The sequence below is a fragment of the Furipterus horrens genome, unplaced genomic scaffold, assembly GCF_987537825.1.
Source record: "Furipterus horrens unplaced genomic scaffold, mFurHor1.1.pri manual_scaffold_9, whole genome shotgun sequence".
Classification (NCBI taxonomy): Eukaryota; Metazoa; Chordata; class Mammalia; order Chiroptera; family Furipteridae; genus Furipterus; species Furipterus horrens.
In genome coordinates, this window is record NW_028327179.1 from 79,450,064 (window position 1) to 79,471,219 (window position 21,156).

Genomic DNA, 21,156 nt, shown 5'->3' on the forward strand with positions numbered 1-21,156 from the left:
AAACTTATGTATTGTTATTACTGCAGTTGCCATGGCTCCTGAGTCTTAATTTCCTTAGCAAACTTTATGAGCGTTTTCACAATTTGGCCATAACCTATCTTTATATATTTATTTCTTATCACTCTTTTTCAATAGACTGTGCTATAGTAGCATCAAGCTTTATCCAGTTTCTCCATGAGGCCCTTTTGTTCCTTCTGTCTTTGCACGAAATTGTCCTTTAACTTGAAATATAAGTTTTCTCCAAATCCCACAGAATTTCAGCTCATCCATTAAGGCCTAGTACGAATACCACTTCTTTTTAAATGCCTTTCTTTACTCTTACAGCAGAAGTAATTCTGTGTTAATTGAGGTAAAATAAGCTTCTGTAGTAGAAGTAACCTTAAAATATCAATAAATCAACAATAGAAAATTATTTCTTATTCACTAGATTCCAGAATTCGAAAATGTTAGTTGGTAGCTCTCCTCCAGCACTGGCTCAGGGACCCAGGTGTCCTCCAGCATGTGGCTCTGCCACTTTCAATGCCTGTCTTCTGAGGTCACATGAAAGGGCAGAAGCAGTGTGGATTGCCTCAGAAGGCCTTTATGGGACAGGCCTGGAAGTGGCTCTCATCACTTTTGTTCAGAGTCCCTTGGCTAGAACTCAATCCTTTGGCTACTCATAACTGTAAATGAGCCAGGAAACAATAGTTCTTTCCTCTATACCCAGGAGGAGGAAATAGATTTGATGAGCACAGAAAGGTCTCTGCCACACATCTCAAGTATTTCCATCACTATTTTCTCAAAATGTTTTTCATTTGGCACATAAACCATTCTGCCTTACATTTTTATTTAAATGTGGATTTGGAAAACAGGAAGGTGAGCTCATTGAAGGCAAGGTTTTTCCCCTTCATTTTTATAGTACCCATAACACAGGGGAACAAATTTTAACATAATTCCTCTTGAGTTAGATTTTTCAGCTATTTAGACTTAAATAGGCTTGCTGATTTCAAAACTGCAGTTAGTTTTCTTCTATCACGTCAAGTTTTTCTTTACAGCTTATCTTAATGCAACCACTCTAGGCTGGATGGAGCCTGGATCGAGGGAAGCACTAGTGCCATCCTATTGGCTGAGAGCAAACCTCCCTTGAGTCAGGGGGAGAGAGGATGACCTTGGAAACCAGCGACAGGTTCATACTTGTCTAGGCTATTCAATTACACATTAGACAGTGTGGTGAGAGGTTGTGTGCTGCTCTATACAGTAAATCATATTCCAAAGTGTAGTCCGAGTTCTAGTCTGTATACAGTAGTCCCTCTCTATATCGCAGTTCACTTATTGTGGCCTCACTGTATCACAGGATTTTTAAAATTATATTTAATTATTTATCGTGGATTTTTTGCTATATCATGGGATTTTGTGGTGCTGTCTACATATGTTGTTAAAGTTACGTAGGTTTAAGAGTGTAGAATATGTTTAAGAACATTAGTGTTTATAAAAGTGTGGAAAAGGTTAATAAGGGAGTGGGAAAGGTTAATAAGGGATTGGGAATTGTTTATAAGTGTGTGGGAAGGGTTTATAAAGCCTTAAAATATGTATAAATACTAAAATAAATGTAAGGGTCCTACTTCGTGGATTTTCACCTATCGCGGGGGTGGTCTAGAACATAATACCCACAATAAGTAAAATACAGTGAATACTGTATTTTAAAGTAAAACTTGGTGATCAAAATAAGTCTTGGGCCCCTCACAAGGTATGCAAGCTGTGTGTTGAGAGTTTACAGATGTGCACAAAGGGAACACATGATAAATTGCCATTTGGTATACCTATGGTTTGGCAAGAGCCCAGAGATCATTCAAGTGACTGTTACTTTTGTATACTGAAAACGTCAGGATATACCAAGAAAAATAAATGTAAAATAGAGTATCCTAGTCTACCATCAGCTGTACACCTAGTGCCTCATTCAGCTGAAATCCCAGTGCCAGTTTTCATTGAACCCACCTCTTTCGAAAAACAGGAGTATGGTGAAGAACTAAGTGACAGCAACGATGATGATTTTGAAATTGAAGATGACCAAGTTCGTAAGGGATTTGATCAGCATGAGTTGAATGATTTGGCACGAGATTTGGAACTATCTAAAAAGGCCTCAGAACTCCTAGCATCAAGACTATATGAGAAAAACTTGCGTGAAAAAGGAGCGAAGGCATCCTACTTTCGATCAAGAGAAAGTGCATTTCTTCAGTACTTTTGAAGTGACGGTGGCTTTGTGTATTGCCATAACATACGTGGTTTAATGGAGGAACTGGGAATTCCAACCTAGAACGCAACTGAATGGCGACTGTTCGTCGACAGCTCGAAGAGGAGCTTGAAGTGTGTCCTCCTCCACAACGGCAATTTACTTGGTGCAGTCCCAACTGGCCATTTAGTCTGTTTTCGTGAAGAATATGAAGATAGAAAGAGAGTCTTTGGTCTTTTGCTATATCACAAGCACAATTGGATCATCTGTGTTGACCTTAAAATGGTCTGCTTCCTTCTCGGTCAGCAACGCGGATACACCGAGTATCCCTGTTTTCTGTGTATGTGGGACAGCAGAGTTCGGGGGACGCATTGGGTGGAGTCGAATTGGCCTCCAAGATCTGACCTCAAACCTGGTGATCCAAACATTCTACATGAGCCACTTGACAGAGAGAACATTATATTCCCACCTCCGCACATAAAACTGGGTCTCATGAAGCAATTTGTTAAAGCTTTGTCAACTGAAGGAGACTGTTTCAAGTATCTCATTTTGTCATTTCCTAGCCTGTCGTTTGAAAAGATAAAATACCTTAATATGTACGTTTGGTAGCAGAACTTTACTACTTGTACACAATTTGACTTACAGTAACAATATAGCCTCTATATGAATAAAATAACTCTCTAAGTAAAGAGTATACTTGGGTCATTTTTTTAAAATTTTCATTTGTATATACATTTTGTATGATTTTTGGGACAGAGGGAGGGTATCCTGTTCCTTAAAAAGTTGAAATGATAGAAAGAAACTGGAGTCATTTTTGGATTCAGATGTCAAAAGTTGATAAGAAACAAGTGTCAGATCTAAACGAAAATTGTGTTCCCCAGTGTAATCATTACAGTCCTAGCATAATGTCTGAATGCTCTGTGTAAACTAATACATTGTCATTGCAGGTTCTAATCAAAGTTTATGCATGTGGTGTAAACCCAGTGGCCACATATATTCGCTCTGGTACTTATAGTAGAAAACCACTCTTACCCTGTACTCCTGGCTCGGATGTGGCTGGGGTAATAGAAGCTGTTGGAGATGATGTACCTGCTTTCAAGGTATTACACTTTTAATTATTTCTATGTTAGCTTAATATTTTCTTAAAATATTTTAACATAGTTTTAAAATGTGTCTGTATTTAAGTATTACGCAATTTCTGCCACTTGGGGGTCTCCTCTAGTAATAAAGAAATTACCTTTGATCCCAGAGAAGGAAAACTCTGACTCCAAAAAACCTCCGCTGCCTTGCGGCATACCTCTTCAGGGGAAAGGCTAAGGGAGTAAACCCCGACAGAAAATCCGGAGCCGGAGTCCCTAAGGCGGTTTGACGTTGTAGTCAACACCGGCAACTCCTGCGGCGCACCTGAACCCAAGCTGTATCGACTCCGTCTTTCCCTTGGACCCTTCAGCTGCGAAGAGAGGGGGGGTCTGCTGCATGGGCAACAGCAGACCCTCCATATTACCCTGCCCAGGCTCTGTAGCTTCAGCGTCATCACAAGATGTCGATTCAACACGGGAGGAGACAGATACCATGTCACTCCCGAGTCGGACTGCACAGCCATTCTCGGCGGTGCAGATAGACTCTTAAGAAGCTACACCATCGTCTCTCGAGACGGACGGCTGCCGACGACGACCTTTGATCCAGAGGCCTTGTTTATTTGCATTGTTGGGAATAAGTGCAGGATCATTTCTATATCTTCACATCCCCAACAGAATTAAATGGTGAGCCTTTTAACAGTAATATGTAAGGAAAGAAAATTATATTACTTCCTAACTCTTGATAATACACAAACAAACATTTATGTTTTTTAAATCCTCACCCGAGGACATGCTTATTGATTTTAGAGAGAGGGGAAGGGAGGGAGAGAGAGAAGGAGAGAAACATCAATGTGGGAGAGAGACATCGATCAATTGCCTCTTGTATGTGCCCCATCTGAGGACCAAACCAGCAACCTAGACATGTGCCCTGACTGGGAATTGAACCTAGGACCCTTCGGATGACGCTGCAGCCAACTGAGCCATACTGGTCCGGGCACAAACCAACACAATTTTTAATACTTTTAATAAATTTAGCTTCACAAAGTAAAGGGAATGTAATTTTTTTGGAATTATAAGTAAAAATGAAAAAAATGCAAGGTCACTATATATTTTCTGAGCTGTGACTCAGACAGAACAAGGTGATAGAGTCAATGAAAATGTTATGATCAGGACTCTTACTATTTATATACCAAAAGACTTTTAAATATGGAGAATATACTCATGTTCTAGCATCTTTCCTCATAATTCCTTGACCTGCTCAACTCTGGTCCCTCATTTATCCAAAATTGGACTGAGACAGAGATGATTAACATGGCCCCTGAACAGGAAGACAGGCAAATTCCTATAGCTTTCCACTCCTCAGCCCATAGCAACCTGGCTTCTGCCCCCATCGCTCCACTGAAATGATTCTTGCTAATGTCACTAATGGCATCTATATTGCTGGAGTTAATGGGCCCTTTTATGTCATTATCTCTCTTGACTTTTCTGTGACATTCGACACTCTCAGTCACTTAGTTTTTCTTAAAAAAAAAAAAAAAAACTTTTTTCTGCAGCTTCTGTGACATCATTTCTCCCGTTCTTTTCCTCCCCCTTCCTTTCTGGGCATCCTTTTCCAAGCCTCTTTTTCTCGGGATGCTCCTCAGCGCTCCCAGTCCCTCCTTACACCTCTGTTTTATATTGTATACCTTCCTCATGATGATTTCATGTACATCCGTATTTTCCATTATTACATGGATATCTTCTGCTTAGAATTTTCTTTTCTTATATAAAAATTTCTAAATATTTTATTGAAGCAGTATTTTAAGCCCAACCAAATATTAATCACATAAAAGAACCATTTCCTAATCTTACATAAGCAACGCATTGAGTCTCTTATGTAGTTAACATTTTCCTAATATTTAGGCTCTTTTTCTTTCTAAAGAATTTATTTTTAATTATTTTTTGTATTAGATGAACATTTAACTTTTTTTCTATGACAGGTGACATTCAATATTTTATATTAGTTTCAGCAATATAGTATAGTGGTTAGACATTTATATAATTTACAAAATGATTCCCATGGTAAGTCTAGTTACTAAGCTCGGCGGCCACGTTTTAATGGCTAGTGGCAATTTAAAATTCAAATTTAACTTGAAAAACAAAGACAAAAAACAGTTCCTTAGTCAAACTAGCAATGTTACCACTGCTCACTAGCCCCATGCGGAGATAGGATGGTGTCCATCGTCACAGAAAGCAGTGCTGGAGAGACAGGACCCACTGGTCAACCTCCAAAACTTCTTACTCCGTGTTTAAAAACTGAGCTTGTCTCTTCGCGCTTCATCTCTGCTCTTCTCTCGTGTGACTGCCTTGGTGACCTCTGGGGGCTTGAGGCTTATCTCGTCACTCTCCCTCCTCCGTTCTTCCTTATTAGAACTGTTTTCTCTCTCCTTCTCTCCTTCCATTTCAACTCTCTGTAGATTAGGTTAGCTTTCCTAGGTCCTTACCTGGACTTCTATAATAGACACTTGTACCTTACCACTCTCCCCTCCCCCCTTACTCCTTGAATCTCTCCTTGCTCTGTAGGAGGTGTTTTCTAAAATGTAATTCTGATAGTTTTACAATTAATTCTTGCATTCATTTTGTGTAGATTTCAAGATATTGTTGCAATTGCTTATGTTACAAAAGAAGACTATTTTAAAATATTCTCTCTCTCCCATTTTTCCATTTGTATCTCCTATTCCTTCTCTCCCTGCAGTTTAGTGATAACTTTTTGTTCTTCCCTCCATAGCTCATGCTCTTTTATCTCTGTCTTTGTTCATATTGATTCTTCTGCTTGGCAGAATTAAACTGAAACTTACAAATATGGATTCAAGGGATTTGACACTCCAGCTTTCATTTCTTTTCTTTTTATCTCTTGAAAATATTACATTCCATACATTAGTCTATTTATTCTTTGGGAATGAATGCTGGCTTTTTTTTTTCCTGCCACTATTCCTTTACTTACTTAGTTTTCTTCACCCAAAATGACTTTTCAATTCTAGTTTTCAAATCTCCTATTCTTCAAGACCTACCTCAAATATTAACTTCTCAATGAAAGTATTCTTGATTCTCTTAACTTAGAAATAATTTCTTTATTTTTCTTGTATCTATCTTTAATGGCTCATCACGTTTACCTTGCTTTGTAATTATTTCCATGTTATTTCTCTTTTCCTAGACTTAAGGATGCTTGATGTTAAAGGGAATGTCTTGCTTACTAATATCTTTCACAGAACTCAAAGAAATGCTTTCTGTATAGTGGATTCTATACACTAACCAACTGAGCCATCTGGCCAGGGCGAAACCTTACATTTTATTTTTTCTCCCTAGTATTTTGGGCAAAAGTGATTTTATTAACTGCCATTTACTAACTTCTTGATCTGAGCAAATTACTGAATTTCTTTTTGCCTCAATTTTATTATTTGTATTGTGGGATTAATTCTAAAGTAGCGATAATAAAACTACTTACCTCTTAAGCTGTTATGAAGATCAAATTATATAATATTCATAAGATACTTACTGCAGTGCCTAGCACAATACACTTTCAATAAAGGTTCGTTATCATTTTCATCATTATACCATTCTGGAGGTTTGCTTTCCTTTGCTTTTTTCTATTTCTCATAATTTTTCTTCTCACTGGTTCCCATTAATAAAATACTTAAAAGTATTTAGTAGTTTAAAGTTATTTTTACGAGACCCTAAGATGTAGAAAACTATATAAATGCTTATTTCTTGTTATAAAGTTTGCATTAAAAAGGATTTCAGCTCAGGGTGATCACTTCATAAGTTATATAAATATCTAATCACTATGTTGTACATCTGAAACTACTATAGTATTGTATTATACTGTATCTGAGGAAAAAGTTCAAAAGCATCATAAAATAAGATTATACCCATTTTAATGTCACTTTTAATCTCTGACACACATATGAATGTATTGCTTCCCCCAGAAAGGTGACAGAGTTTTCACTACCAGCACGGTCTCTGGGGGCTCCGCAGAGTTTGCTGTCATAGCCGATGACACTGTTTACACACTGCCAGAAAAACTGGACTTTAAACAAGGAGCTGCTCTGGGTGTCCCATATTTTACTGCGTATCGAGCTCTGCTCCACAGGTAATAACACTATCAACTAAATAGCCAACAACAAAGGAGGGCAGTGTTAATTGCTTTTTTCCCTACCATCTGTCTGTCATTTTGGGGTACCGTTTTGTTACCGTTAAGCTTTTATGAAGTGGAAACTGCTAATTTGAGAGATTGTTCTAATCACCATGGATACAAAAAAGAGCAAAACACTGTCTTTGTGTTCAAGATGCTCACAGTCTAGTAAGGGAAGCGGACCTAGGAGTAATAACAGTTATATACAATGTGGAAAGTACAGTGGTAGAGATGTGCATAGAGATTTATGAGATCACAAGGGATGTGCCTGTGGTGATGAGGTAGGTCTTCCTGGCAAGGTGTAAAGGCTTGGACTATGTTAAAGCTATATTTGAAAACAATCAGAGGGAATTAGATTGGGAAGGGAGCTGGGAGTGGAGAGGGCATTCTTGACAATGGGAGTAGCTAGTGTGTGTGTGTGGGGGAAGCATGGTATCCGTGGAGAGCTAGAACAATCTGGTTTTGTTGGATAGAAGATTTTTAAGGCGAAGAGTGGCAAAGAATAGATAATCTCTCAATATATGTTAGCTGTCATCACCACATATGTAGGTTTCCGATTGTGAAAGCTAGATTATAGAGCTCTAACATTTTCTGTAAGGGATTGGGGGGGTCATGAAGTTTTATTCAGGATAGTAATATTGTCCTATTTGTGTTCTGTTGATACCACTTACCAGTTCTGTGAAAGATGGACTTGACCACAGGAATGGAAGAGATGGGAGTGTCTTATAGGCGTATCATATGGGCAAAATACTTCTTGTCCAGAGCAAGGGTCATAGAAGAAGAAGTGGAGAGGAAAGGACAACTATTTAGGGTGTAAAATTGGGAATATTTGGTGACTGCATGTGGAGAATTAGGTAAAGGAAAAGCTTAAGAATACAGACATCCTAATTGACAAGTCCAACAGACTATTGGATGAAAGAGTTGTAAGATTGAAGGCTAGAGGAATACATTTGGGGATATCAACATGTGGGTGAGAACTGATAAGATGAAAGTGATTGAAATCCCTCAGGGAGTGAGAGGAAGAGTGGAACGAGAATAGAACTTTAGTGAAAACCAACATGTATTGGTGTGGTCAGAAGTAGGGGACAGAGGCTCAATAAAACCAAAAGGAGTGTATTACAAGACCAAGAGAGTCTAGAAGTCATGGTGTTTGTTAAACACCTGTTTAGCTCATGGGCTTTGAAGACAGGAAGACCTGGGTTGGAGTACTGTCTTCACCTACCACTAGCTATATGAGCTTGGTCAAGTTACTGCCCTGTCTCAGCTTCAGTTTACTGATTTGAAAAACTAATAGCATCTACCTCATAGGGGTGTGGCAAAAATTAAATGAGGTAATGCATACCTCTTAGTATAGAGCCTGGCACAGAGTAAGTACTCAATTAGTGTTGATAGTGTTAGGGGTAGTAGTTGGTTTTGCTACTAAGGAGGGAGGCTAACTGTCAAATGCAGCAGTGAGGTGTATTTGGAAAAAAAATAACAGTTGGGCTCAGCAATTAGGAGATCATTGGTGACTTTAGTCATATTGTTTTCAGGGGAGTGATGGGACAGAAGCTGATTGAGTGGGTTGAAGAAGGAAGGGCAAATTGATTCCTGAATGGAGACTACTCTTCCAAAAAGTTGGGGGAGACCAACAGGAAGGAGTAGAAGAGTACTTGAGGAGAGTGTAGGAACAGAAGGATTTGGGGAAGGAAGGACAAGACTTGAACATGTTTACAGTTGAGAAAGGATCTAGCAGAGAGGGAGGGGTGGCATATGGAACAGGATCCTGCATAAGGCAAGATGGAAAGGACTTAGGACATCAGTAGAGCGATTGGCTTCAAATATTGGAAGGATAGCTTATCCATCAAACCTAGAGGATATAAAGATGGTATAATTATGGAAAGCATATGGGTAGAGAGGTACAGTATTGAAGGAACTTATATGTGATTATCTCAGGCAAAGTAGCACCAAAATGCACATTGTTGTGTGATTTTTTTTCTAGTCTTAGCCAAATTATTTAGGAAGTTAGGTTTTAACATTGGTTCAGGGCTGTAGTATTGGTGGCAAAACAGAACAGTGCAAAGGAAATGGAAATACTGGAGAGAAAGAGAAGAGAAGTTGGGGTAATCTTCCAGGGGCCCAGGCTGATGAGGGAAGGGGGTAAGGCCAAGAGCAGCAAGTGGGCAGAAATAGATCAATCGAGAGACAGCAATCTCTGTGAAGTTGAAGGAAAGGTTTTGATAGAATATGAGTTTACAGAGCTAGGGTAGGAGATTGTTGTCATAATATTGGTTACTATCACCTGGTAGTTTTCAGGTAGAATGGTTGGAGGTGGTTACTAGGTTTAGCCCTGAGAGAGAGTGACTAATATGGAGGAGAGTTCAGGAATGGTGATGTAAGGCTTTCTCCCTGGTGAATGCTAAAATCTCCTAGATTGGGCTTATCTTTGGGGTGGAAGAAAAACCTATGTGCCAGATACTATTCTTCATTGACTAGGAGGAAGCAAGCAAGGGGCAACAGCTTGGAAGGCCAGGCCAAGTGCACAAGCTCCTACTGTGACCCCCAGGGAACTAAGAAAAACAAACAAACAAAAAATCTGATAGGGTCTGGAGACTCAGGGAAGAATTTCAGTTAATTCCAAAGGCAATCTGCTGGCAGAATTCCTTCTTGTCCCAGAAGAAGGTAGTCTTTTGCTCTTAAGGCTTTCAACTGATTAGATGAGGCCCATCTGTATTAAGGAAGGCAATCTGTTTTACTCAGAGTCTACCGATTCAAATGCTACTCTTATCTAAGAAACACCTTCAACAGAAACATTGAGATCAGAATAACGTTTGACCAAACTCTGGCACTCCAGCCCAGCCAAGCTGACATAAAATTAACCATCACAGTGACTCCACACAAGGTTAGAAGGATCAGAGTAGTGGGGATCCGGCAGAGGGTTAGCCTGTTTTTTTTTCTCTACCTGCCACAGGCCCAGGGATTTAGGAGAATGTGCTCCAAGTGTTTGAGGGGTTGTTTATAAGATGTTTCTTCAAATTCATTGAGAAGTGTTTCATAGGCCACAATATAACATTAGTCATCCTGTTGCCTTACATTGTATTTTACCTTTTAAAATGTCAAAGTTTATCATTTGAGACCCTCTGTTTAATTCACTACCCTCAATCCCCTTATCCCAAGCAGGAGGGTTAGTTTCATTTACTGCTCATAACTGCCATTTGTCCGCTGTTGGCACACAGCCTTGAGCAGGACTCCAGATTACTGTGTTTTCACTCCCAGACTGAACATCATGTCATGGGCGCCCAGCCCTGTTGTTTTAGGAAGTAAGAGCTCCTGTCTGGGAGTAAGATCTGGATCACACAACAGCTGCTGGCTTGTGATATTAGCACTTGGCCAGCTGGAATAATGAAGGATCCCCTATGTGCTGGCTGCACAATCCTTGTTTTCAGTATATTAGAAAAGTAGTGGTATGAACCAGAAGTAAAAAAACACGGATGTCATTTCACCAGAAAATCTAGACATTTTAGGGCTGACACGGGAACCTTTGTGAGAGGATTTATCGTATCTCTTACTCTCTTATCATTGCTGACTGAGCATTGTTTTCTGAAACGAGAGCTTACAGGCTGGTGCAACGTGATGTCTGAAGGCATGGGAAAGTAAAAATGTTCTCTGAAAGAGTCTGTCTCCGATGTTTACTTGCGCAGTGCTCTGTGCCACAGAATAAAGACTGGCTCTCATGGACTGTTCTGAGATGCTTTCTGTGGGAATCAGTGAGGAACTCCAGTTCCTCTAGCTTCAGCAGGTCCACTTACCTTCCCTGCATGGACCGCATCCTGCAGCAGGGAGCACCATGAGTGATCGTGGCATCCAGCACAGTGCCTGGCGCATAATAGACTCTAATAACACTGGGAAGCACAGTTTTTGTTGAGTTAGATCTGACACTTGTTTTGTACTAACTTTTGGCATCCGAATCCAAAAATGACCAAGTTTTTCTCTATCACATCAACTTTTTAAGGTACAGGATACCCTCCCTTTATCCCCCAAATCATACAAAATGTACACACAAAAGAAAATAAAGAAAAATTACCTGAATATACTGTTTATTTAGAGTTATTTTATTCATATAGAGCCTACATATTGTTATTGTAAGTCAAATTGTGTACAAGTAGTAAAGTTCTGCTACCAAACATACATATTAAGGTATTTTATCTTTTCAAACGACAGGCTAGGAAATGACAAAATGAGATACTTGAAACAGTCTCCTTCAGTTGACAAAGCTTTAACAAATTGCTTCATGAGACCCAGTTTTATGTGCAGAGGTGGGAATATAATGTTCTTTCTGCCAATAAGTGGCTCATGTAGAATGTTTGGATCATGAGGTTTGAGGTCATATCTTGGAGGCCGATTTGACTCCACCCAATGCTTCTCATGAGCTCTGCTGTCCCACATACACAGAAAACAGGGATACTCGGTGTATCCGCGTTGCTGACCGAGAAGGAAGCAGACCATTTTAAGGTCAACACAGATGATCCAATTGTGCTTGTGATATAGCAAAAGACCAAAGACTCTCTTTCTATCTTCATATTCTTCACGAAAACAGACTAAATGGCCAGTTGGGACTGCACCAAGTAAATTGCCGTTGTGGAGGAGGACACACTTCAAGCTCCTCTTCGAGCTGTCGACGAACAGTCGCCATTCAGTTGCGTTCTAGGTTGGAATTCCCAGTTCCTCCATTAAACCACGTATGTTATGGCAATACACAAAGCCACCGTCACTTCGAAAGTACTGCAGAAATACACTTTCTCTTGACTGAAAGAAGGGTACCTTCACTCCTTTTTCAATCAAGTTTTTCTCATGAGTCTTGATGCTAGGAGTTCTGAAGCCTTTTTGCGTAGTCCCAAATCTCGTGCCAAATCATTCAACTCATGCTGATCGAATTCCTTACGAACTCAGTTATCTTCAATTTCAAAATCATCATCGTTGCTGTCACTTAGTTCTTCACCATACTCCTGTTTTTCGAAAGAGGTGGGTTCAATGAAAACTGGCACTGGGATTTCAGTTGAATGAGGCACTGGGCCTATAGCTGATGGTAGACTAGGATGCTCTATTTTACATTTATTTTTCTTGGTCTATCCTGACGTTTTCACTATACAAAAGTAACAGTCACTTGAATGATCGCTGGGCTCTCACCAAACCATAGGTATACCAAATGGCAATTTATCATGTGTTCCCTTCGTCCACATCCATAAACTCGTGACACTGTTCGCACACCTTGTGAGGGGCCCAAGACTTATCTTGATCACCAAGTTTTACTTTAAGATATGCAAAATAGGCTTGCCTGACAAATGCATTGATGTTTGTCCTTTGACTGGCAATGGTGAAACTGCCATAGATATAACAAAATGAATCAGGGTTGTTTAGGCACTTACTATGAGCAACAGCAGAGGCAGACATGATCTGAAGGAAAGGAAGTAAGTACGTATGTAAATAAAATAATAAATTCTGCAACTCCCTGTATACAGACAAGAACTTGGACTACACTTCAGAATACGATTCACTATATAGAGCAGCACACAACCTCTCACCACAGTGTCTCGTGTGTAACTGAATAGCCTAGACAAGTATGAACCTGTCGCTGGTCTCCAAGGTCATCCCCCACCCCTCCCCACTCGAGGGAGGTTTGCTCTCAGCCAATAGGATGGCACTAGTGCTTCCCTCGATCCAGGCTCGATCCAGCCTAGAGTGGTTGCATAAAATAAGCTGTACAGAAAAAACTTGACGTGATAGAAGAAAACTATCTGCAGTTTTGAAATCAGCATGCCTATTTAAGTCTAAAACAGCTGAAAAATCGAACTCAAGAGGAATTATGTTAAAAATTGTTCTCCTGTGTAATCATTTGTTGAATGAATTGAAGTTTTCTTTTATCTGTGGTTCTGAAGAATCATTTTTTGATTCTCTGGAGCCTGTAGAATATCTCACCATGAGTTTCTTCTTTGGATAAGTGTTAGCTGGACTAAGGGTAGAATTTCCTTGAGAATAATTTAAATTATGTCGGCTTAATTAGCTTTACAGTGAGATGATGAACCTATGCTTTCTTTTGCAGCGCTCGTGTGAAGGCTGGAGAAAGTGTTCTGGTTCATGGGGCTAGCGGAGGAGTAAGTATTTTTTTAAGTTTATTTTTAAATGGGCTTTCATTTGTGGGTTTCACATTTAAGTCAGTTTTAAAAGTCAAATTTATAAATATAATCAAGGGTGCTTTTTTCCTCTATGTAGTAAAGCTTCTTTAAGTTCTGTCTTCTGAAGGCAATTCCTTGTCATTAGTTTAGCACTTCTTCATGAATAAATTCAACAGATTACCCCATCAAAAATGTATCTATATTAGCTTTTCACCCATATTGAGTGTGGACCAAGATAAACTGGCTTTGTTTTTGCCTTCAAGCGGCATATGTTATAAGAATATTCATTTAGAATTTTAAACCACTTTTTAAGGTGAATATTAATTCCATATTTTCTTACATAAAGAACGAAGGTTCATTATAGCTTTACATACATTGCCCCAGACAGCACTGCAGAGCAACACTGATCTCATCGTCCTTTTTACCTCCCCCACCCCCACACTGCCTGCCTGCTGTGCTTTGATGACATTCATGGAGTGCAAAGTATACAGCTGTTTTCTTAACACCACAACCCTTGGTTTAAATGGTAATGGAAGGTGGGCCGGGGGATTACTCAGAACTTATAAAATAAACCCTTTAACAAAGTCACCCAATGCAGGGCTGTTAGAAACTTCTTCAAGAAACTGGCTGTCTCTCTTCCTCTGAGGAGCTTACAGGAAAATTTAGAGCTCTGAGGTCAGAATTTACCAAGAAATCCATGTGACCTTTATCCTGCATGTAGATTGGTTAGAAATTTTGGATACACTAAGGCCAGATGGCTCCCCTTGAGGAAGATGGTTAACCCTTTCGGAACACTACGTATTCTGGACAGTAGGTTGTCTCTGGAATAATGAGTGGCATTCTGAATATGTGAACTTACCTTTAAAAGTGGCCAGGTACTAGAAATTTTGGATACACTAAGGCCAGATGGCCCACCTTGAGGAAGATGGTTAACCCTTTCAGAACACTACATATTCTGGGCAGTAGGTTGTCTCTGGAATAATGAGTGGCATTCTGAATATGTGAACTTACCTTTAAAGGTGGCCAGGTACTACAGAGAATTCAGTCCATTGTGTCTGTTAATGTTGCATAGATGAATCACAGGGTTTCACACCCAGCTTCCTGTGTACCTCAAAGAGATCAATTCTGTAAGATTTCACAGATCAGACTCTTTACTGAAAAGACACCAGAATTGTCCTTATGGGGCCTGAGAGAATATGACAAATATACCTTGTCAAGTACTCCCATTGTTTACCTTCACCAAAGAGGCTATTTTGGGGTTAAATTATATTTAACTCTAAATAACTACAGTCTCTGTCAAACATACATTTATTTAAACTGCTTTGGCATTCAGAGAGCTAACCTTGTACTCTGAAATTTCAATAGGAAGGAGAGAGAAAATCTCTATTCCCTTTATTTACCGTCTTGTAAAAAGCCCAGTCACTTCACCATGATTTTTTTTTAAAGGCAAAATCCACACTGTTCCCCGAGCTGGCTGAGTCTGTTAAACCCTCAGCTGGCAGGGATAGCCCAGCAATCTGGCGTGTGAAACGCTTCTGATCCTCCCTGCCCTGTCTGAGGGAAACAGTGCTGGGCTTTTCTTGCTTCTGTTTGTACGTTCTGTTCTCATTTAATTCAAGTTCCTTTGGGATTATGTTGTGTATTTAAACTGATGCAGAATTTATGAACACGGGTATTATTCAGATCTGTTGGCGGGGAGTGCCCTGTTATAGTGTCAGCAAAATAAGTAGAAGGAAAGTGGTAGACATACCTATTGAGGGAATGTGGCTAGTATAATTGTTGACAAGAATAGAATAAACAGGGCCTTTAAAATATTTATTGAGTGTCTGAATGAAGTAGTTAGAGCATAAGAGGATATATTTACATTAGTTTTTAGGTTAAATGTGGTTTTATTAAAAGCCTTTTTAACTGAAATTTTTAATTGAAAATTAAAGTAGTAACAATTGATTGTGCTAACCCCATAGTGTATTATATTTCATGTATTCTCACTCAACAAACAGTGCATTCCATGTAGTTTTGGTTAAATCAAATTCCTTTCATAACCCAATTGAGTTCAGGCTTATTATGCCTTTAAGGTCTATCCAAGGCCTGGGAGTTTGTGATACTGTTACATTTGATTAGGTTCTATCATCATTTTTCATTTTACTCCTTTTTTATCACGCCCAATCCATGATGATTTTGCCTTCCCCTAAATCAGTTGTTATCAATAAGGGATGATTTTCTAGCATCCGTCTTCCTTGTTCACAGGCAGTGGAGTGTCTATGGACATTTGTTTATTGAATCTGGGTGGAGGGTTCTGCCATCTCGTGGGCAGCAGTGAGATATTCTGCAGAACATCCTTCCAGGCACAGGATAGCCGCACAACAAAGGATTATCCAGCCCAAGACGTCAGTAGTGCCCGGTTTAAGAAACGCTCTAAATGCATGTGACACTCATCTGTACCATTCGTTTGGCATTGACTCAAACATGTATGGCTTACTAATTGTATTTTAAATAATTGCTTGTATCTATATTTCTAAAACATTTTTATTTATTCTTTATATTGTATTAAACACATTTTTTTCTGGCAACCCAATAGCTTGTTTTGTTTATTTATTTATTTATTTAATCTAATCCCATGGTTATACCATCTGGAAACTGATAAGCCTCAGATTTATTATTTCCAGCTCTAAACTCTTTCGAGTCCATTCCCATTTTGAGCTGATTGCTGAACATCACCTGTTAGGTGAGTAATATACAACTAAGCCCGTTCAAAGTGAATTCTTGGTGCTTTCACAAACTTGATCCTCTCTAATCTTCTTTATCCCATTAATCTACCTAGTCAATCTCCAAGGACCTAGGAAACATCCTTGGTTTTTCTCTTTTCCTCACATGCCACAATCTGTGAGGAAGGCCCTTCAGTTTACCTTTAAATTTTATCTGTATTAGTTGTTATTCTTTCCAGTGCAGACACCTCAGTCCAAGCCAGCTTCACCTCTTATCTAGACGATTACATCACCTGCTGACTGGTTTTCCTACTCTTATTTCCCTGTAACCCTCTCTTCTGCCTCTCATATAATTCGGATGTTCTTTTTAAAGACTAAATCGGATCGGATCTGATTTAAGCTCTCTGGTAGTTCTGCATGGTTCTTTAATGTAATTCAAACGTTTACCTGCGAGGCCATGAGTGCCTTGGCCTCTATGTGCCCCTCTGGCTTCTTCTTCCACTTCTCCCGTGTGCCCCTCAAGCCACATTGCCCCCCTTTCTTTTGAACACCCTAAGCTCATTCTCACTTCACCAGGTTAGTCATCACCATTCTTCCTACAACATTCCCCATGTGGCTTCCCAGACCTTCATGTGGCTTGTCCCTCACTTCATTTGGGTCTCCTCTCTTCAGCGCAGCTTTCCCTGATGACCTAACTAACCCCTTTCCCAATCTCTTTCTAACCCAATAGGCTGTTTTATTTTCATATTTTTTATTTTCTGAATTTACTTTGTTCAGGCTTTTGTTTATCATGTTCCCCCATCTTTAGAATGTCAGTTTCTTGCATGAAGTACCATGTCTCGCACATAGTAAATACTTTATGGATGTTTATCATACAGGTAAATAAATTAATTTGCCCATATACCTGTCTCTTCCACTTAAATGATAGAGGCCTTACATCTGTTATGTAGTATTTTTTTTATATGTTCAGTTAAAGTATGAAGTCAGTGAACATATTTTGATCATCTTTAAACTCTGTACCTTTGCACAAAGTAGATGCTAAGTAAACATATTGATGCAGTGGTTAAAACTCAAGCTCTGCACTCTGATTTGGTCCAGCTTGTTTCCATCTCTGTATCCTGGGCAAGTTACTTACATTTTATAGGTTTCACTTTTTTTAAGTGTAGAATAGGGGCAATAATCATATCTGCTTCATAGGCGTCTTGTGAGGATGAAGTAAACTGACGCATAGAAATTATTTAAGTGTGGAACTTGGCACAGTATAAATGCTCAATAAAGGTAGCTGTTGTTCTTACCTCTTCATTTAAACTTGAAGTTTCTTAACAATAGGGTAGGAATTAGAAGAATTTTAAGTTCACTATATGTATTTAATAAATGTTTACAAGGATACAAAGAATCTTAAAACTACTGGGTTAAGAGAACCAACTAACAGTAGCCAGATGAGAGAGGGATTGGGGAGCTGGGTGAAAAAGGTGAAGGGATTAAGAAGTACAAATTGGTAGTTACAAAGTAGTCACAGGGATGTGAAGTACACCACAGGCAGTATGAGGTCTGTGCAGAAAAAACCTAATCATTGTTAACCCATTGTTGTCAGGACAGGTAAAATTACATTTTTTGCAAATTGTGCACAGAGTGCCTTTATCTTTCATAATAATGATGAAGAATACATTCTAAGATCAGAAAATCAAAGTTTTATAAAAATATTCGAAGTAGTTTTTAATTTATAGTGATTTTACGTAACGACAAAATTTGCACGCATATTTCAAAAAATCGCCACTCCCACCATAATGCGTTGGCACTAAACACCTGAATACAATGTGTTAATATAACGGGACCAGTTTGTGTGACATCAGTGCAACCTGGCAGCCAAAGAGAGTGCACTGGAATGCACATGTGTGAACAAGGACAACTTCACTGTACTAGTTAGTGGGAGCGGTAGACGCATTGGAGTGAGCATGTGTACTGTGTGGCTATCACATTCAAAATGAGCAAGGAGAGCAACAGATCTGCATCGAATTTTGTGTTAAGTTTGAACATTCTTCTGCGGAAACTATTCGAATGATTCAGAAGGCCATAGCTATGGGCAACTGGTGATTGTCAGCTTCATCATGACAACACCCTTGCTCATGCATCATGTCTTGTGCAGAGATTTTTGTCGAAACATCAAATCACCCAGGTGACTCAGCCCCCCTACAGCTCAAATTTGGCACCTTGAGACTTCTGGCTATTCCCAGAACTAAAATGACCTTTGAAAGGGAAGAGATTTCAGACCTTCGATGAGATTCAGGAAAATACGATGGGGCAGGTGACGGCGACTGTGTGAGGTCCCAAGGTGCCTACTTTGAAGCAAACTGAGTTATCATTGTTCTATGTGCAATGTTTCTTGTATCATCTTCAATAAATGTCTTTTTCATATTACATGGCTCGATACTTTCTGGACAGACCTTGTATAGCCCATAATATTGTAATAACTAGGTATGGTGCCAGGTAAGTACATCTATAAACTTGTTGGGGAGATGACTTTGTAAATTATTATAATGTTTTACCACTATGCTGTATGCCTGAAGCTAATATAAAATATTGGATTGGCCCTAAAGTTTGTTTGTTTGTTTTTTGTAAGATGGTTCTAGTAGCACTTTGTTGTCTTTAACTTCATTTGAAACAATTTTGTTAAATTGTATCATAACGGCTGCCCTATCAGCTTGCATTTAAAAAAAATCAAAATTGGTGAATTTTTGTGTAGCCATTTTTATAATGAAAATGTAAGAAAATAAGCAAGGTGAGAGACTCTTAGTCTTTCTTGTTAAGATTTAGCCATCTTCAGAATCGCTGAGGTTTGGTAAACATCTTTTTGCATCTTCTTGCTCCTGGAAATGTAGTTGACCACAGAGGTTCCAAGCACCAACTTTCTGTTGGTTTTCAGTACTCCTTCTCAGGACTTGCAGGCTGTTGGCGCTTGTTTTTGAGCAGGTTGCAGCTCTGGGGGACTCCAACCAGGAAGGCAGGACAAGGCAGGGCATGCTGTGCTGACATGACTGGGAATGTGACCGACTGAGCTGGTGTTGGAGAAAACCAGAGAAATACGAGCTGTCACTTCTCCAGAAAGCCAAGTGGAAATTTTAGCAATGAATTACTTGGCAAATATTACTGATGAATAGTCATTTTATCCATGTGGGGGTGAGGAGGAAATCTTCTCTTTTTCTTTCTTCATTTTCATATAGTTTCCCTAATTCTATTCATATGGAGAGAAATTTCAAGAAATGAGAACCAAATCCCTAGAAAGATTAAAACTAGACATGGAGTTACACGCTGACTTATACAAAAATCAAATCCATACATGGGAATAAAATAGTCTAAATTATGGTGAGATGTAAGAAAAAAATAAAACAATTTCCCAGACAACAATAGCATCAGATGCCCAGTGAGACCAGGTGCCCATGTGTCAATGCCAGTGGTTCCCAACCTTTTTGGCACCAGGGACCAGTTTTTCCACTGACGAAGGGGGTGGGGCCAGAGGAGAGCTTCACTTGCTGGTTGCTGCTCACCTCCTGCTGTGGACCAGGTGGAGGGGCAGAAGGAGGTGGAGACAGGAGGCAGAGCTCAGATGAGCTTCCCTCCTGGGCTGGTCCCTAACAAGCCATGGAGCTCACCAGCAGAGAGGAAGGGCTATTTTGAGCGGTGTGTTTCCCTGTGTTTCCATGTGTTAGGCCTTGAATGGGAAGATGATGATCCTTGGGATACTTCTTTGGATTTGAGAATACATCAGAAATTTTCCAGTTCAGGGTACTGAGTCCCAAGGTCACAGAGCTCATTGTTGAGCTGAGCTGCAGGGCCCAGGCTCCCAGCCGGTGCCAGTTCAGCTGCCATACCCTCAGGCCTCCCATTCCCACCCCTTCTGGCACCAGACAACCAGACCCATGTCCTCAAAAATCTAACACAGTACAGCCAACGTAGACATGAATATGTTTTCCTTGTTGGTCTCTTTAAATTATGAACTTCCTGCTTGTTGGTAAAAAATCGATTTATATACAGAGTTGTTACAGAAACAGGGGAGTCCAAAAAGAAACCCCAGAGTTTGCGGCTGGGAGATAGGGAGCAGGAAGCAGCTTTCAGGATGCCCTTGCATGCCTGGAGCTAGTGGCTGGAAACATTGTTGCAAAGATCTGCTTTACTTCCAAGACTCAGGAAGATGGAAGGGATCTTGGACTGTGGGCTGGTACGGAAGAAGCAGACAGAGCCTACATAGGGTTCTGTGAATGGTCAGGACGGTTTTGCAACACCCACTGCGTGATAGGATGGAGGGAGAGAGAGGAGGCAGGGAGGAAGAGAGGAGCTGCGGATATTTTTGGGCTGGCTCTGGCTCTAGGAGGCTCTCTCTCTGGCCCTCACGCCCTCACTCTCTGGCTCTTGTGGGCTCCCTCCACGTGGCTTGGAGAAGGGGTCTCCAGGCTGCTTAAAGAAGAAGCTCTCGCCAGGCGGTTTTGAGAAGGAGAGGAGATCCCCGAGGTTTACAGGAAGAAGGCAGTTTGCAAGGAGGCTGAGAATCAAGGCGGTCCTGCATTGAGAGCTGGAGGGCACCACAGCACAGAAAGGACCTCCCCAATCCGAACTGAGTGATTGGCAGCTACTGGTAAAGCTGAACTGTGCCTAGGAAGTAGGGAAACGGTGTTTCTGACTTTCCTAAGACTGGCCAGGTCTGGGAGGGAGAGGCAGGACTATGTGTAAACAAACAATTCTTTATCTTTTCACCAAACTCTGGTATTAAGAGTTATAATTCTGGCGGCGGGCAGTCGGGCCCCTAACTTAACAGCCCGTGGGTTCTGTTTCAATCGGAGCAGCC

General features: G+C 40.1%; 2 long non-coding RNA genes across 4 annotated transcripts in view; both read left to right on the forward strand.

Moving 5' to 3' along the window:
* The window catches only part of LOC150002000 (uncharacterized), a 127,648-nt gene that overhangs the window by 62,405 nt on the left and 44,087 nt on the right, over window positions 1-21,156 (forward strand). The gene's annotated exons all lie outside the window — the stretch shown is intronic.
* Window positions 1-21,156, forward strand: part of LOC150002003 (uncharacterized) — a 30,447-nt gene that overhangs the window by 3,587 nt on the left and 5,704 nt on the right. Inside the window, exons 1-4 of one of the 3 annotated variants that reach the window (XR_016513072.1) lie at window positions 3,160-3,309; window positions 7,254-7,417; window positions 13,539-13,590; window positions 15,859-16,181. This is a non-coding gene — a long non-coding RNA (uncharacterized LOC150002003). Of the gene's footprint in view, window positions 1-3,159; window positions 3,310-7,253; window positions 7,418-13,538; window positions 13,591-15,858; window positions 16,182-21,156 lie in introns of those variants that run through there. The other 2 variants (XR_016513071.1, XR_016513073.1) reach the window with 2 other exon arrangements.